Genomic DNA, 15,534 nt, shown 5'->3' with positions numbered 1-15,534 from the left:
GACCACTCGGTCTGTTGCCAAATTATAATATAAGATCTAATTCCAGTCTAATCTTTTTAATTCCACTCTCTTCTGCTTATGTGTGTCTCTAGGGATTACTGCAAGGTGAACCTGTGTCATACTGGAGGGACATGTGTGACTGGCATTGGAGAAGAACCCTTCTTCTGCATCTGTGCCAAAGGATTTGCTGGAGATACTTGCAATTCCACAGAGAATGGTCCAAAATGTTGTTTGTCTGAATTTCCCAGTTTACTGCTCATTCATATTTCAGCTTAGGTTTACATGGATCAACCTGTTCCCTGTTGAAAGCTTTACGGCTCAGAAGGTACTCTTTCATAGTGTAGAAAACTCAATAATAATAAATACGTAGCATAGAAATTGGAAGGGAAAAAAATGCTTGGATTTTGTGATATGTTCTGATTTCTGATGGCAGATTTTCGTTGTCTTGGCAAATGAACACAGTCTGAAACCTTTTTAAGATTAAAGAAACAAGGACACATCAGATTACTGCTTTCTTTAGAAGAAAAATACGAGAGACAAGGGAATGAGTCTTTGGGCCTTAGTCGTAAAAAGTAGAAGAACAAATTTCGGTGTAAATACACAATAATACCATTTCTTTGTCCCATTGTAACAACACTAACAAGTTATCACCACACAATATCACATCTTTAAAATTTACACGCCACTGTGCGACTGTCCTCAGCAGCTCAGAGCGCTGTTCAAATTCCTCACATAGTTTGATCTGTTTGGTCAAATACTGCACTTCAAACTCATCAACACTACTTTGTTCATTCTTGAAGTAAACATTTGCCTGTTTGGTACTGCAGGCACTTGCAGAGCCTTTTCCCCTTGATGCCCAAATTGCCCGTTTGTCAAGGCAATTTCTTTATTCATTTTTCTTTATTATTATTAAACCCCCTTTTGTGAAGGCCTGCCCAATATAGCTATTAGTAAAATTAATGAATGAATAATTAAGCAGTGAATTATCCACATGATGACTTCTCACCTGACGATCTCATCCGGGATGATCCATCACGTTCAGACATCTTCAGTAATTTTGCTTCAATAACGTCTGCGGTTGCTGGTGACTGGAGTTCTCAGCAGAGCGTGTGCATGTTTACTCTTTATGAAATTATTATTATTTTACAAGAACCATGTGAAGAGAGCATGCACATCTGTTGTTTATATTCCTGTGTGTAGCCTTTGGAAGTAATGTTAGCTGCAGCAAATGGCTTTAATATTTTTGTTCAGTAGTTTCCTAATGGCGATTTTATGGTTGGTTTATAAAGGCTACTGCACATTTTTCCCATTTTTATCACAGAATAAGGCAGGAAATGTATCTTATAGTTTCTATACTAAATGATATGTCAATCAGTACTGCATTATTCATATAGTTTATTTATTGGAGATAACTGGAAAAAAAACACACATAAACCATATATTTTCGCAATCGTGTGTTTATTGTCTTCACGTTGTATCCGTAACATTGTTGCTTTTTATTCAGCTCAGCTACAGTGATAGACAGATTCTTTTGTCCATATTAGGGATTTCCTGCATGTCATAAGTTATTATTTCTCTGAGTTTATTTTGTACTTTCTGCACGAGAGTGCCCTGAGGCTTCGAGTATGAATGAAACATGCACTTCATGAGAGTGTTCAGAGCTCTGTAATGTTCACGTTAAGGGGATTTGTTTTATGTTAAACTAATAAATAATATTATAACAGTATTTTTAAAACAAATAAACTGTAGAATTATTATTAAAAAAATATTAATTTAGTATTTAGTTAGTATATTATAGATATTGTGTGATGCACATGAAATGAATCATTTGTACATTTTTAATATGAAGTAATGTCCATAGGTAAATTATTTATTCTGCCATTTGTAGACAACACAAACCTACCAGACAAAATGTCATGCTTAAAATCAACCAGAAGATGGCAATAGGCAATACGCTTCAGTTTCTATAACAAGGCTCTCAGGGAGACATGGGAGAAACAGGTCGGGGCATTAAAAACAGTCTAAAAGGACTTCATGTCATGGTCTTGTCATGATCCTGTCTCTATCTCTCTCTTCTTCTCCCTCTGTCTCCCCCTGCTGGTTTTTCCCCTCCTGTCTCCCTCGCTCTTCGCTTATGTGTCACAGCTGTCTTCACTTCTCATTAAGATAATTCCCCCTCCACCTGGTTCTCATCTTGCCTTGTTATTTGGGCTACTTCTACCCTCTCGTTCCCGTGTCTCATTGTCAGATTGTTACTTCCGAATGAAGCCGTTGCCTTTGGCGTCCGTGTTAGCAGTTTGTCTTGGTCCTGTCCTGTCTAGCCGGGGTGAAGTTAGTTATCTACTATCGCTACCTGTACCTCTCTGTGCTCACCCTTTATACCCCACAGAACCTTACCTGCTGTTCTACGCCGCTACCGCCCCGCACTGCGAGCACCGATCCCCGGCTCTCCCCTGAGCCCAATCAAAGCCTCCACCTCGCCAGCCTTCTGGTAGTTCCAGCCACGGAGGTTTCCTGTGTTAGTTTAACCCAGCCTTCGGGTCTTCCTTAGTTTTCATCTTTGTACTCCTTTGTTGGATTTTCCTGTGGCTTTCCTTTGTTGGATTAAAGACTGTCATTTTGCCCTCGCATTTGAGTCCCCTCTCTTCAATACCCATCACAGAACAATCTGACCACGATGGACTCAGCGAGTGGCAGTCCGTTCCAGACCGCCGTTGAGCACCAGGGCGTCCTCCTCGGGAGGCATGAGGAAGACATCTCCGCTACCCGACACGCCGTCGGTTCTTTGGCTGCCCAAATGTCCGAGCTGTCCAGCCAGGTCCACAACCTGCGTCTCCAGCCTTCCGCCTCTTATTCTCCTCCGGGTCAGACGGAGCCTCGGATAAACAATCCTCCGGTCTATTCGGGTGAGCCAACTCAGTGCCGCGCTTTCCTTACCCAGTGTGAGGTGGTATTCTCGCTCCAGCCCGTTACATATGCTAAGGAGAGGGCCAAGGTGGCTTTCGTTCTTTCACTCCTCCACGGGCGGGCTCGCGAATGGGGAACGGCCAACTGGGAGACGGAGGCAGAGTGTACCTCAACCTTTGAGCGCTTCAAGGAGGAGATGATCCGGGTCTTCGACCGTTCCGCCTACGGAGAGGAGGCGTCCCGTCGACTTTCCACACTCCGGCAGGGAAGACGATCCGTGCCGGATTTCTCCGTTGAGTTCCGGACCCTCGCTACCACCTGTGGGTGGAACCAGCCCGCACTGACTGCTCGCTTCCTGGAGGGCTTGTCTCCAGAGGTGCGGGACGAGGTCCTCGTCCGTGAAATCCCCGCCCGGCTCGACGACCTTATCGACCTGGCCATCCGGGTGGAGAGACGGTTTGATCAGCGCCGTCGTGCTCATCGCCTAGAGGAGAGTCTCTTCTCGCCGCCTCGAGTCAGCCCCTCCCACTCAGAACCGGAACCCATGCAGCTGGGTGGTCTGCGTATTTCGCCTAAGGAGCGTCAGAGGAGGATCTCTAACCGCCTCTGCATGTACTGTGCTAGTGCCTCTCACTTTGTGTTTTCGTGTCCGGTAAAAGCCAACGCTCGCCAGTAGGAGGAGGGTTACTGGCGAGCGCTACCACTAAGTCCATCCCTTCCACTTCCTGCACGATACTTCCAGCGCATCTCCAGTGGGCGGGGTCGTCAGCCTCCTGTGCGGCCTTGATCGACTCTGGGGCCGAGGGAAACTTTTTGGATGAGAAGTGGGCGCTCCAACAAGGTATTCCGCTCACACCGCTAAGAGACTCCACCTCTTTATTTGCCCTTGATGGCAGCGCCCTACCTAGGGTACAGAAACAGACTATCCCTTTAACTCTAACCATTTCTGGCAACCATAAAGAGACAGTTTCCTTTTTAATTTTTCAATCTCCTTTTACCCCTTTAGTACTGGGGCACCCTTGGTTAGAACTTCACAATCCACACATTGACTGGGCTAGGGGGTCTGTTTTGTCTTGGAAGTTGTCGTGTCATGTTAAGTGTTTAGCCTCGGCTGTTCCCCCCGTGTCTTCTGTTTCTGTGTTGCAGGAGGAGACGGGAGATCTGACTGGGGTTCCGGAGGAGTATCACGATTTGCGAGGGGTGTTCAGCCGTTCTCGAGCCATGTCTCTTCCGCCCCACCGTCCGTATGACTGCGCTATTGATCTCCGCCCGGGGACCACGCCCCCTCGGGGTAGGCTCTATTCTCTTTCTGCTCCCGAACGGGAGGCTTTAGAGAATTATTTATCTGAGTCTCTCAGCGCCGGCACAATCGTTCCGTCCTCGTCGCCTGCCGGCGCCGGATTCTTTTTTGTTAAGAAGAAAGACGGTTCTTTACGCCCATGCATTGATTATCGGGGGCTGAACGACATCACGATTAAGAACCGTTACCCCTTGCCACTGATGTCCTCAGCCTTCGATATCCTGCAGGGGGCAAAAGTCTTTACCAAGCTCGACCTACGTAACGCCTACCATCTCGTACGCATTCGGGAGGGGGACGAGTGGAAGACCGCCTTTAACACGCCCCTCGGCCACTTCGAGTATAGGGTCCTCCCCTTCGGATTGGTTAACGCCCCCGCTGTCTTTCAGGCTCTGATCAATGACGTCCTTCGGGATATGCTCAATTTATTCGTTTTTGTCTATCTCGATGACATTTTGATTTTTTCGCCCTCTCTCCAGGTTCATGTGCAGCACGTTCGCCGCGTTCTCCAACGTTTGCTTGAGAATCGACTCTTTGTTAAGGCCGAGAAGTGCTCCTTTCATGCTTCGTCTATAACGTTTTTAGGCTCCGTTATCTCGGCAGAGGGGATCAAGATGGACCCTACCAAGGTCCAGGCCGTGCTCGATTGGCCCGTCCCTGAGTCTCGTGTCTCGCTACAGCGCTTTCTCGGTTTTGCTAATTTTTATCGCCGCTTTATACGCAACTTCAGTCAGGTGGCCGCGCCACTCACTGCCCTCACTTCGGTTAAGTCTCGTTTCAGTTGGTCCGGTTCTGCGCAGGAGGCGTTTGACCGGCTAAAGACCCTTTTTACGTCCGCACCCATCCTCCGCACCCCAGATAGCTCTAGACAGTTTATCGTTGAGGTCGATGCCTCCGAGGTGGGGGTGGAAGCCGTTCTTTCCCAACGGTCAGCGTCGGATAATAAGATACACCCTTGCGCGTACTTCTCCCACCGCCTTTCCCCCGCTGAACGTAATTATGATGTCGGGAATCGAGAGCTCCTCGCCATCCGCCTGGCGTTGGGTGAGTGGCGGCAGTGGTTAGAGGGATCCTCTGTCCCTTTTATTGTTTTAACGGATCATCGCAATTTAGAATACATTCGCTCCGCCAAGAGATTGAACTCGCGTCAGGCTCGCTGGGCCCTTTTCTTTACGCGTTTTGATTTTGTCATTTCATACCGTCCGGGCTCTAAGAACGGTAAACCAGATGCGTTGTCTCGACTCTTCGATCCCTCGGTCGGCCGCACCCCCCGAGAGGAAATTATCCCTTCCGGTCGGGTGGTGGGGGCTACGGTCTGGGGAATCGAGAGACAGGTTAAACGCGCTCTCTCTCACGTCGCTACTCCCCGTAACTGCCCTAGGGGCAGCCTTTTTGTCCCCATTCCCACACGATTAGCGGTTCTTCAATGGGCCCATTCTTCTAGACTAGCGGTTCATCCCGGTGCTCGAGGCACTGTCGCATTTATCCGCCAGCGTTTCTGGTGGCCCTCTTTAGAACGTGATGCGCGCCGCTTTATCGCTGCCTGCTCTGTCTGTGCCCAAACCAAAGCAGGCAACTCTCCGCCTGCTGGTCTTCTCCGACCGCTACCTGTTCCCTCTCGCCCGTGGTCCCATATAGCTCTCGACTTTATCACCGGTCTTCCGCCCTCAGCCGGCAAGACTGTCATCCTGACGGTAGTCGATCGCTTCTCAAAATCGGCGCACTTCATTCCTCTTATCAAACTTCCCTCTGCGAAGGAAACGGCCCAGATTATGATTGATAATGTGTTTAAGTATCACGGGTTGCCCACCGATGTCGTGTCCGATAGGGGTCCGCAATTCGCCTCGCAGTTCTGGAAAGAATTTTGCCGTCTCATAGGGGCCACTGCTAGCCTTTCCTCGGGTTTTCACCCACAGACTAACGGCCAGGCCGAGCGAGCCAATCAGATTGTTGCCCGCATGCTCCGCAGTCTAGCCTTTCGCAATCCCTCATCTTGGGTCGAACAGCTTTCCTGGGCTGAGTATGCTCATAATTCCCTCCCCTCCTCAGCCTCTGGTATCTCTCCCTTTCAATGTTGCCTCGGCTATCAACCGCCCTTATTTTCGTCCCAAGAGACCGATTCTCACTGCCCGTCCGTTCAGACCTTTATCAGTCGCTGTAAACGAACCTGGAAGAGGGTGAGATCCGCACTTTGTCGTTCTAAGAGACGCATGTGCGTGGCTGCCAATAAATCGCGTGTCAAGAGTCCTCGCTATGCCGCGGGTCAGAGGGTTTGGCTTTCTACATCTAATTTACCCCTCCAGTCTGACTCCCGTAAACTGGCTCCCCGCTTCATCGGGCCGTTCCGCATTATCAAGATCGTTAACCCTGTCGCCGTCAAACTCCGGTTGCCGCATAATCTTCGTCGTGTTCACCCGGTGTTTCACGTCTCCTGCATTAAACCGACCTCTCGCTCCCCCCCTCCCACGTCCTTCTCTGCCGTTCGTATCGAAGACTCCCCGGTCTACACCGTCCGCAGGATCATAGATAGGCGGCGTCGGGGTCGTGGTTACCAATACTTAGTCGATTGGCAGGGGTATGGTCCTGAGGAGAGGAGTTGGGTCTCCCCTAAGGATATCCTGGACCCCTCGCTCATTGATGATTTCCTCCGGTCTCGCCAGCATTTCCCCGCTGGAGCGCCTGGAGGCGCTCTTTGAGGAGAGGGTACTGTCATGGTCTTGTCATGATCCTGTCTCTATCTCTCTCTTCTTCTCCCTCTGTCTCCCCCTGCTGGTTTTTCCCCTCCTGTCTCCCTCGCTCTTCGCTTATGTGTCACAGCTGTCTTCACTTCTCATTAAGATAATTCCCCCTCCACCTGGTTCTCATCTTGCCTTGTTATTTGGGCTACTTCTACCCTCTCGTTCCCGTGTCTCATTGTCAGATTGTTACTTCCGAATGAAGCCGTTGCCTTTGGCGTCCGTGTTAGCAGTTTGTCTTGGTCCTGTCCTGTCTAGCCGGGGTGAAGTTAGTTATCTACTATCGCTACCTGTACCTCTCTGTGCTCACCCTTTATACCCCACAGAACCTTACCTGCTGTTCTACGCCGCTACCGCCCCGCACTGCGAGCACCGATCCCCGGCTCTCCCCTGAGCCCAATCAAAGCCTCCACCTCGCCAGCCTTCTGGTAGTTCCAGCCACGGAGGTTTCCTGTGTTAGTTTAACCCAGCCTTCGGGTCTTCCTTAGTTTTCATCTTTGTACTCCTTTGTTGGATTTTCCTGTGGCTTTCCTTTGTTGGATTAAAGACTGTCATTTTGCCCTCGCATTTGAGTCCCCTCTCTTCAATACCCATCACACTTCATTTAGTCACAGGGAAGTTTATTCCTTCCACTCCACCCAATAAGGCAAACATTATCATCTGCTTTAAAATACATTTCTAGACTGGGTTGGGTGAGGTTAAAACCAATTTCTTTCCAGTAGGCCTACCTGCAGAACCTCAGAGTACTCCTTGACCTTCATTCCTCTGAGTGACAGACAACACACAATTCAGTCCTGTATTAAACATGATGTATGGCATGTTTTAATGGCATGCTGTCTCATTTGCTGTAATACACTTATTCAGACACAAAGTTCATCTGAAGACATTCCTAGAAAAATGTAGATTCTCCTACTTTAGAAGACAACAGCTTATCACAACTACAGTAATTGTCACAGGTTCTCCCATGGTTTCACTGTTGTCACTCATACATCTCAATTTAAGAAATGGTGGGTTTTCTATGCCACAGAGTATCAAATTCATCAGAAAAATAAAATGCTTTTCAATAAATGTTTGTGCATCTTTTGCAGTTCATGCTACATTTGTTATTTGAGCTGTATCAGATGAAAATAAAGCTATGCTGTATAAAATAGAGCACAGCCTCTAGTACTAAGAATGCAGTCTCATCAAAGAAACAGGTAAAATGTAAAATATTCACAAGGCACTTGTCATTAATATTTCTATTGTAATAAAATTGCTGTTAGCCTATGCAGGGTCATTCTTGTCCCTGAGATGAGTTTGTTTCTTCATCTGAACAGATCTGGTGAAATTTAGCATTTTATCAAGCTTGCTCACCAATGGATCCTTTGCAGTGAATGGGTGCCGTCAGAATGAGAGTTCAAACAGGTGATATAAATTTAACAATAATCCACACGACTCTAATCCACCAATTAAGATCTTGTGAAGCGAAAAGCTGTGTGTTCATAATAAATCCATAGCTAAAGGGGGCATATGATGCGACTTTTATTTTTCCTTTCTCTTCGGAGTGTTACAAGCTCTTGTTGCATAAAGAAGATCTGTAAAGTAGCAAAGACTAAAGTCTCAAATCCAAAGAGACATTCTTTATAAAAGTTAAGACTCTGCCATGCCCCCCAAAACGCCTCGTTCAAACACCCCTCTACATGTCTATGTCACTATGTGGAAATATTTGCGTAATGCAGCCCAAATGTTCACGCAGAGAAACAAGGCGTAGTTTCAGTAACCGCAGTTAGTGTTGAAGAAGTCATGTCAGGGAGATGCTGTGTGTTTCTAGGTGAAAGCTAAAGCACTTTATTTGGGCTTCAGACAGTTCTTTAATATCACTTACAACAGAACAGCAACGCATTTTATGGACGACCGTTTCGTGAACCTACACTGTAAAAAAGAATTTGTTGAGTCAACTAAAAATATTTTGTTACCCCGCTGCCTAAAAATTTTTTTTTATCTTGACAAAAAAAATCTTGTTGAAACAACTTCAAACTAGAGTGGAGTTAGTCCAGGTAACAAATTTCTTTAAGTTGACTTGACTATTATTTTCTAGTCCAGTCAACTAAATCATGTTGTGTCAACAGGGATTTTTTTTTACTTCGATCAATAATCATAAACAAATGTTACTCCACTGCCTTAAATGTTTAAATAAAGATGACAAAACACTTTTTTAATGTCATTTATTTAATGATAGAGACAACACTTTCATTCACATTTAAATTGAACAAGCAATTTGCTGTCAACACATCAACTGATAATTGATAAACAAAACAAAAAATGCAAAATACAAACACGTCTAAAGATCTGAACCGACACTTGAAAGTGTGATGTATAATAAATAACATTGGCATGGGATTGAGAAACAAATAGTTGCATTTCAATTCATCAGATCAAAACCACAGGGATTGTTTTTAATTTCATAATGCAATATGAAAATCAGAAGGTTGAACTCTGCATATTAACCCTGCACAAGTTCACATGCACTCCCCCCACCATAATGCAAGTCATGGTCAAAATGAGAAACCAAGATATATGTATATAATATCACAATTAGTTACAAAAAATGAGTGTACTGTACTTCTGTATAATAAGATATAAATGGAATGAATGCACATGGAAGCACAAAGATCTAAAGTCAGATTCTAAATGTCACAGCACAACTTGACCAGACAGAGGTGTTAACATCAGAAGGATCTTGAAAGTTTCCAAACTCGTCCCCCATCATAATGCTACATACTGAAAATGTGTACATACTGTTTAAGAAAATGAGAGGTGAAAAAACATTTGTTTACATGAGAACATGCATATTCCAAGTCATGACATGTAAACTTTAATGTACATTCTATATAGTGAAAGGCACAAAAGAACCTTTCCTTATAAAAAAAAAAAAAAAAAACACTACTTTTTAAGAAAGAGTGCTGTGGAGCCGATGGACACATCATGAACACTGAAAAGTGAAAGTGACATGACATACATTTGTGCTCTTCATTTAACCCATCCAAAGTGCACAAACACAGCAGTGAACACACACCGTGAACACACACCTAGAGCAGTGGGCAGCCATTTATGCTGCAGCGCCCAGGGAGAAGTTGTGCCTTGCTCAAGGACACCTTATTTGTGGTGTTGAGGGTGGAGAGAGCGCTGGACATTCACTCCCCCACACCTACAGTTCCTGCCGCTGTAGCGAGCACATGGTGGGAGCAGCTGATCTTCACAAGTTTTTGCAGAGCCTCAATGGTGTATTGAATGCGCTGGAGGTGGTGGATGTTCACTGCATACAGACCCATTAGGAGTCCATATGCCTTGGGGACATGGGAGATGTCAGTGATGACAGGATGTCCAAATGAGACCAATGTTGGTTATTCCTTGGGAAGCACATCACATTGCTGTTCCTCAGTTACAATCAGAATGCCCTCTTCAATTTCTTTATCAACATCCTTAATGTCACTGGATGGCTGGGAAAAGAAAAAAAATATTACATTACTTAAAAAATTTATAAACGAACACACATATGTACATACACTATTAAAGTTGTGTGTTTGTACATATGTGTGTAAGTGTAATTCACCTTCAAGTGGAAGATATTTAGAAAAATGTAACCAAAAATGAAAGTCAAAATTAAATGGTGCTCCTCAACGGTTTCGTTTAGAAACATTCAAAATAACTTCCTGTATTAAACTGTTAAAAGCCTGTACTAAATTCTTTGTTCTGCTGAACACAAAGAGTTTAAAATCCCATGGGAAGATAAGTGTAAAATACACCCCCAGAACCAACTATACTAAAAATGGGGGGAAATTATTTTCTTCACTGGTATTATACATGATTTCTGAATGACATAAAATGTGACAAACCAATACAACATTCAGGTTTTTTTTCTTAATCTGATTCTAAGTGTCTAATCTGTCACACCATTTATACAATTATCAGAAAATATATTGGTGTAAATAGGTATTCCTTTTAAATAATAGTCTGTTGCACTGCATGTTCAGAGTAAAGCATGACTCCTAAGGGCCGTTTCATAGTCAACGCGGGAAACGCGAGCAAGAAACGCGAGCGACGCACTCCTTTTCATAGTCTAAACAGTGAACGCAAGCGTCACGGTTGATGCGTGTATGCAATACACGGCTCACGCAACAGGGGGTAGTAGAGTCGGGTGATATTAGTAGAGTCGGCTCGCGTGATATTCAGATTACAATGGCAACTGAAGAGGAGTGCATTCTGTTGCTGATGAACTATCGTATAAATGTGGATGAATATGTATAAGTTCGTATAATTTTTCCTCTTCGCCCGCCATTGTATTCAATTCATTGTATACCTTCTTCTTTTGTAAACACAATATACTTGAATTAATGTACAATACTTGCAATGTCGCCCCCACCGACAACGCATAGTATTGCGTGAATCGGCACGTCGCGTATCAAAAACTAGGACCACACATTTGGCTACGCACCGACGCATAATGGCGGCCGAAGCATAACGATGCGTAGCCTCGGGGACACGTATGCCTACAGATGAGTTGACTATGAAATGGCCCTAAAGGGTTGGTTAACCAATGTATGTTTTATTCACCCTCATGGCATTGTAGGTGTGTATGACTTTCTTCTTTCAGACAAATCCAGTCGGATTATATAAAAAAATATTTATGGCAATAGGTGGGTGTTTTTTTCAACAGTCCAAAAGTAGTCAAATAATGTGCATCAATTCATAATAAAAAGTACCTCACATGGCTCTGAGAGGTGAATAATGTCCTCCTGTAGCGAATCCATGTGTTTTTGTAATAAAAAAAAAATACATATTTAAAATGTTATTCAAAACATATTTAAACCCTTTTCTCTCACTTTCGTAAGAGCCATTCCAGGTGGATGAAAATAGGACATAGGGGTCATGCATGCACCGGTGATTAGTGACGAACACGGAAGAGCGGAGGAGACAACAATACGCCAATCACAAAGTAGAATCACAAAATTAGGCTTGCACCTATGATAGTCAGTGGAAGAGAAAAAAAAAAGTGTTTACAACTTTTTAAATATGGATATTTTTCTTACAAAAAGTGCATCGATTTGCGACAGGAAGCCTTTATTCACCCCCCAGAGCCACGTGAGACACGTTTTATTGATGGATGGGTGCATTTTATTTGACTATTTTTGGACTGCTGAGAAAAAAAAACACACCTGTCTGCTGCCATTAAATAACTTGGAATAGCCAGGACAATTTTAAATTCAACTCAGATCAGATTCGTCTGAAAGAAGAAAATCACATAGGGTGCCTTGAGAATGAGTAAAATATGGCCTAATTTAATTTTTTTGGTGAAACAATCCTTTAAGCAAAGTTGCTAATGGCCAATATGCTAGAACTGAACATTTTTCAGGATTCAGAACAGTATTCAGCAAAATAATAAAGAATGGGTATGTCCATAAACAGGGTTTCTGGTAGTTTTATGAAGATAAATTCAACACTTTATAAAGACATTTTAAATACCAACTATAGAAAATTCACGGAATAAAACTGGGGAAAATAATGTCAAATTATGTTCTCTAAATTTTGAAGCTGTTTTCCAATGCAAATATCTACATTTTCGTAAAGGGTTCACCCAAAAAAGAAAAAGAAAGAAAATTGTCATTTACTAAACCTCAAGTTGTTTTAAACCTGAATTAGTTTATTTCTGTTAGTCCCAGTCCCAGATCGTCTAACACAGTACACAGATCGTCTAACAACGAGTTACAACCCCAGATCACCCAGATTTCTTCTTCTTCTTTTACCTGGATCACATCACTGCAGACTGATGGTGCTCAGTTTGGTCATCCACAAGCGTGATCCCAGCAGTCATGTCCTTGATGAATTCCTGCGCAGAGCCTGTGTGCTTTAATAAAAACAAAGGGATGCATTAAACAGGGCCTTACAATTGTAAAGCATATAGACTCCAATAAATGTGCATTTATAAATAAATAAATTTACTTACAACTTCGTCCAAGCTCTACAATGTAAATGCCAATTCCATTATGTCTGCATATCTTTTTGATGGATAACTGCAAAAGGACTCGCTGCGGTCCATCCACAGGATTATTGAATTCTGCTCTGAATCTTCAGTCATTCAAAAATATCATAAACATGAAAAATACAAAAACATGTTAAAACACTGTAAAATAATAAACATACATATAAATAAATCTTTACAGAGAAAGACAAATGTATTGACAAGTTTGTATTAAATGCCAAAGACAAACTATACCATCCAGACAATGCTTTTAAATGACACAACACATAATTATAACACAATAAAAGGAAATTTAACACATTTGTGTCGATCGTTATTGTATCTCTATTTATACAAGATATATGATATTATTACTTTTATTCTAAAATATATAGATTTAAACGTACGCAATTTACTTATGACCGTATATTCACCATAGACTATATAAAAACAGTTATTCACGCAGTATTACACTGGGTTCTAGGTCTAGCGAGGCACTTGAATGACTAACGTTACTTCAGAAAACTGAAAGAAGAGTTTGTAACGCTACCTTCAGAACTTCATCTGAACCGTAGACTGTAAAAAAAAATCATCAGAACTAAGCTTATGTCAGCGATATCAAATGTAACGTTAAGATACGCGCTCCAGAAGAACTCTGAGGGAGGTGCTCATCTATGGTGATCATTTGTTTCCCTTATAACATGCAGAAAAGACACAGTTCGAGTAGGAATCTTCTTTTTTCTCCTAATGTTTCATCGATGTATATTCTGACGAATGTCTTACGCTGTCAGGTTTAGAGCAGTTCCTTTTTTTTTTTATTCCCGCCGTTCTTAATCCATACAGTGATCCGCGTTGAGCTCTCGCGCTCTGTTTGCACGGCCTCTAACGCAGCCCTGGGATCAAATAATACATACAAACTGTATTTTTATCGTGCTCCACATAAGTTCAGCTCCGCTGTCCCGCATGGGAGAATATCTGTTTTAATATTTATAAGGAGAATACTGTGGAACCGCCTGTATTTCGAGGCTTCAGAGTGCCGCGAATTTACACATTTACATACAGTAACTTACATACAGAATATACGACTCTTTAAACAATACTTACTCTTCTGAGACAACAAATGTAATTTTACACATTAAGCCAATAAATACGAATATTTTACTTACCAAAGTTGTATTCTAGTCAAATGTCCAAACTTTGAGGAGAAACTGACTAGAATGGCTGACGACCTTCTTCTCTCTTCAACAGCATTCAGGAGAATGACCAGATCTCGCGATAAGTGATGTTGTGAACGTGATATTGCTATTGAATTGAGTCAACAAATTTTTTTAAGTTATGAGGACAAATGACCTAGTTCAGTCAACTTTCAAACTAGTTGAGACACTGAAAGCTTAAAAATTTTTGTTGTATGAACAAATTCAGTAACTGCAAGTTGTGTCAACATAAAAAAATTCATTGAAACAACTAAACTGCTAAATAATTTTTTACAGTGTAGGAGAGGAGGTTATTCTGACTTTGCAACAACAATCTGGTGCTTCTGAATCAGCTACTGGAAGTATGTTTTGTTATTAGTTTAAGTATTTGCTATGGACTTCAAACGCAGAGTTTTGCATGTTGTTGTGTGTGTGTGTGTGTGTGAGAGAGAGAGAGAGAGAGAGAGATGGTCAAACAGTGAAGTCATGTCTTAAACATTCGTGGTTTAGGTACTGCAAACACATATGAGCTTCATCACTGTGTCTGTCACTCCACTCTGTTCCCCTTTCGAGCTTGAACTGATGGTAAAACTAAGGACATTATAGCAATTATGAAAAGGGGCGTTACATTTCCAATGAGTACTTGCAGCGTTCAGCCAATCACAATGCACTGTGTCAGTTGGCCAATCAGAGCAGACTGCGCTTGTCAAAAAGAGGGGCTTTGTAGAAAGCGACTCGTTTAAGACAGAGATAGAGGACCTTTAAATAATTTACAGTATTTGAAAAATAATGTGTTTTTTTAACATTAAAGCATGTCAACATATTCAATTACACCAAATACACAAAATAATGAGCTTTAAAAAAATAGCGTTCTAATAGCGAAACAAACTCATTTACAGCTTGTTTGTCCTGAGGGTGATATGTACAGTAAAGTGAGGGACATTTATTTAGCAGCCTTATAATTTAACTAGCAAATACCAAAATGTGTTACAGCTAGCCAGTGAATCAGATATGGTAGGTAATGTATCATTAGCTGCTAGCAAGCTCAAGCTGTAATCCTTTTCTACCTTCTGCTAGCCATTTTTCTGTTATCATACAGAAGTCTATACAGTACTGTTCAAAAGTTTGGACACATTACTATTTTTAATGTTTTTGGAAAGAAACATCTTATGCTCATCGAGCATGCATTTGTTTGATCAAAAATACAAAACAAAACAGTTTTATTGTGAAGTATTATAACAAGTTAAAATAATGTTTTTCTGTTTACTTTAAAGTCCAATGTATTTCTGTGATGCAAAGCTGAATTTTCAGCAGCCATAACTCTAGTCTTCAGTGTAGCATGATCCTTCAGAAATCATATAATATTCAGATTTCTAAATTTTTGAAACTGTGGTGCTGCTATAT

The 15,534-nt window shown here is 42.6% G+C and overlaps 1 long non-coding RNA gene across 1 annotated transcript; it reads right to left on the bottom strand.

Moving 5' to 3' along the window:
• Positions 1-9,126: 9,126 nt before the first annotated feature.
• Positions 9,127-14,234, bottom strand: LOC128016623 (uncharacterized). Its single transcript, XR_008184226.1, has 4 exons — positions 14,104-14,234; positions 12,923-13,044; positions 12,723-12,823; positions 9,127-10,418 (listed from the first exon to the last, which is right to left on the bottom strand). It is a non-coding gene; the product is annotated as an uncharacterized LOC128016623 (long non-coding RNA).
• Positions 14,235-15,534: the final 1,300 nt, after the last annotated feature.

This window comes from Carassius gibelio, chromosome A7 (genome assembly GCF_023724105.1).
Source record: "Carassius gibelio isolate Cgi1373 ecotype wild population from Czech Republic chromosome A7, carGib1.2-hapl.c, whole genome shotgun sequence".
Taxonomy (NCBI): Eukaryota; Metazoa; Chordata; class Actinopteri; order Cypriniformes; family Cyprinidae; genus Carassius; species Carassius gibelio.
The sequence above is the reverse complement of the archived record's forward strand: the minus strand, read 5'-3'. Positions and strand labels throughout refer to the sequence as shown.